We start from the raw sequence: 3,518 nt of genomic DNA, 5'->3' as shown, positions 1-3,518 counted from the left end.
CGCCATCATAATATTGATCATGGAACATGTGGTGGAAGATATGATGTACATCGACAGAGTCCAATGCCTCCCATAGTGTGTCATCAGTCTTTGAGTGGGGCCAAGCCTTGTTAATTAAGGTTAAAGTAAACTTAATCCCAATGTCGTGGACCAATAGTGGACCACACCCCCGTTGTCGGATCATGCTACATATTCTGATAAAATGCACAAATCAGGGCTGGGTGATAAGAGGATGCAGGTGGGGTCATATAATGGTCAAACTTCCTTAGTTCAAAGATATGAACACAACATATTTTCTTTTCATGGGCCCGTGTCTCATCTAAATTAAGGGTGTACATTGGGTGGAAATCGTAGTCATCCAAGGTAATTCTTTGGATGCTCTACCTTCTGCGGTGCTTTTCTGGTTCTGGTCGGGGTTGTGATGACTGGCTTCTTATTGCAGCTGGGTTTGGTGAGAGGTGTTCATATTCTGATGACGTTGCATCGCACAACTACGTAGGGATCTTTCTCCTCTTAGCAGGGGCCCGAGATGATTGAGGTTGATTTGATGCAACCCTAGATTTGAGATGATGAGGCATCCTAGTGCTATGGGGGAAAAAAGGGTACATTTTGAAGAAAAATGCAAGGAGGGATTGAGAGGAGGTGAAACCATGTACCCAAACCCTGAGCGACATTGAATAGATGGTGTACCTAAGTGACAGTGTCGCCAGTGCTAGGACTTCTCAGAGTGGTTGTTGGAAGAATGCTGATGTGTGACGGACGCTGGCGAAGCTTCGAGAACAAAGTTTTAAGTGGAGGCGATGAAGATCAATTGGGGTGGTGGATTGTGGAGCTTCAAATGATCACGGGGGATAATGGGTTTCTAAATGATCTTGTATGCTGCACCGACCAAGTCGCACCAAATTCTCACTTTGGACGTGCTTGGTTGCTTTCCTCCGTACCTTTTTTTGTAAAAATATGGAAAAGAAAAACCATCAGGTTGCCTCCTGGAAGCACTAAGTTTATCGTCTTCAGCCAGACGTGTCAATAGTACACCTTGAAATCATCTTGGTTTAATAACAAGCATTTTGTCCTCCACTTCTTCTTTGAACTATGTATCATTTACCAAAATTTTCACTTCTAACCCAGAGATTGTATCACGAATTGAGAGCATATATTCATAGGGGTCATCAAGGTCTGATAGAGGGTTGATCTCATTTTGAATCATTTCCCCTAAAGGATTCCTCCAAAAAATTGAAAGAGCAACATCCTTAACAAACTCATCAATAATATCAACATCTATAACATGGATGTCTTCAAGTGGATGCTGAGATGTGTGGGATACGTTCAATCAAAGGTGTATGTTACCAAAGGACACATCCATGATCCCTGTCCTATATTGAATACAAGCACTTACCACAGCCAAAAAGGGACGTCCTAACACGACAGCGATCTAATCTTTTGTTAGGTGAGAAGGATCCATATCCAAGACTATGAAGTCAACCAGATAGTAGAATTTGTCAACCTTAACTAAGACATCCTCTATTACACCACGGGGTTTTGTCATCGATCAATTAGCAAAACTTAATGTTACCAGGGTGGGCTTCAGCTCTCCTAAATTATTTTTTTTTTTTTTGAAAACAGAGTATGGTAGAAGGTTCACACTGGCTCCTAAGTCCAATAGGGCCCTATCAATGGTGTAATTACCGATTACACATGAAATAATTGGAGCACCAGGGTCTTTTAGCTTAGAAGGGAGGTGACCTAAAAGGACTGATCTTGCATGCTCGGTCAACTTAACTTGCTTGTTCATATGCACCCTTGATTTACGCTTTTGCGTGCATAGATCCTTGAGGAATTTGGCATATGCAGGTATTTGTTTGATGGCGTCTAAGAGACGGATGTTGACCTTAACTTGCTTAAATGTGTCCATGATGGATTCAGTAGTGGTCTGCTTCTTATATTTAAAGGGTGCATGGAGAGCTGTAGGGTAAGGGGCTGTAGGAATACGGAGGGGAAGTGTTTCATGTTGTGGCAAGGTAGATGCTTTAGTGTCTGATTCTGACTCATGGGAAAGAGTGGCGCCTACTTCGATAGGTTCGGCCCTCATCTTTTCTCCACCTTTTTCTTGGCTTATTCGTTCCCCGACCCTATTGTTGATTTCCATACCACTCCTAAGTTTGGTTATCACCTGGGCATGTATTTTATGTAGTGAAGAGTCTACTATAGTCTCACTTTCTATTCTATATTGACTTTAAGGCATTGTTTGCGTCTGGCTTGGCAGCTCACCTTTGTTCCTCCTAATAACTAAGCTAGTGAGTTGCCTCATAGTGGTCTCCAACTAACTATGGATTGTGCGTGAGACTGGAGTATTTTCCGCTTCACGTGGCGATTTGCTTCAATGCTTTATAAGGTTTTCAGCATTGTCTCTTCAAAAGAATCATGGTGAGTTTTTTGAATAGATGATTGTTGAAACAATGATGTACTCTGCATTGCAATAGGGGGATCTTGGAAAGTTGGATATGGTCGAGGGAGCGAAGCACTCGGGGTCTTTGGACTTGAAAGTCCGGAGCTAGTGGCCTTTAGGGGAAGTTGGGGTGTTGCTTCCATCCGAAACCATAGGTATTTGAATCGTAGCTTTTTGTCTGTCGATCATACCAATGGTGGGTGGCTCTTATTTCCTCCTACACAAGCTCAAGTTGGGAAGGCGTGTGTAGGCAATTATAACATGTATGTGCAGGGTTGGAACAAATTGCACAAACTTCTACACACACCATTGATTGTGGTTGTTGTCGTATACACAAAAACTGATCAAGTTTCTAGGATATGGTGTGCAAAGTAGAACTTAGGTTCTAGCTCGTGGTCAACTTGTAAACTCCATTAGATTTAGAAGTTGATGGGTGAGGTAGTCTACGGGTGGCAATCATGAGCTGTTGAGAGTTTTCAGCCAGATTTTAAAAGAGAATCCAGACTTTGTTCTCGTGCTTAGTGAGGAAAGTACCTCCGTACAACGCATCAACCATGGACCTATCTTTCTCAGCCAACCCTTTGTAAAAAGGTTTGGACTAATTGCCACTTGGAGACTTGGAGATGTGGGCATTTTTGGAGCAAGTCCCTAAAGCGCTCCCAAGTCTTGAAAAAGAGTTCCCCATCCATCTGTGAGAAACATGTGATGGTTCTCCAAAGCTAGTTAGTCTTCCCTATTGGGGAGTACTTTTTAAGAAATTCATGTTGCATGGTGGCCCAGTTGGCCATCGAGTTTGGTTCTAAGGACGTCAGCCAATATTTGGCCTTATCCTTCAGAGAGAATGGAAACAGCCTAAAACGAAGAGCATCATCACTAAAATTAGGTATACGGATGGTGGAACATATTTCTAAGAACTCATCTAGATGCTGATAAGGATTTTCAGTAGAGTTCCTATGAAAGTTGGGCAGCATCGAGATCATCGAAGTCTTAATCTCAAATTGTTCCACCTGAACATCTGGTACATCCAGGAACTAGATGCAAGTGTATGCATTGGTACAAAGTAGTCCCTAAA

The 3,518-nt window shown here is 42.5% G+C and overlaps 1 non-coding gene across 1 annotated transcript; it reads left to right on the top strand.

Moving 5' to 3' along the window:
- The first annotated feature begins 3,061 nt into the window (after window positions 1-3,061).
- On the top strand, window positions 3,062-3,167 carry LOC131146989 (small nucleolar RNA R71). Its single transcript, XR_009134523.1, has one exon. It is a non-coding gene; the product is annotated as a small nucleolar RNA R71 (small nucleolar RNA).
- The last annotated feature ends 351 nt before the right edge of the window (window positions 3,168-3,518 follow it).

The sequence above is a fragment of the Malania oleifera genome, chromosome 13 (genome assembly GCF_029873635.1).
Source record: "Malania oleifera isolate guangnan ecotype guangnan chromosome 13, ASM2987363v1, whole genome shotgun sequence".
NCBI classification, from domain to species: Eukaryota; Viridiplantae; Streptophyta; class Magnoliopsida; order Santalales; family Ximeniaceae; genus Malania; species Malania oleifera.
This window is presented reverse-complemented; position numbering and strand designations above follow the sequence as displayed.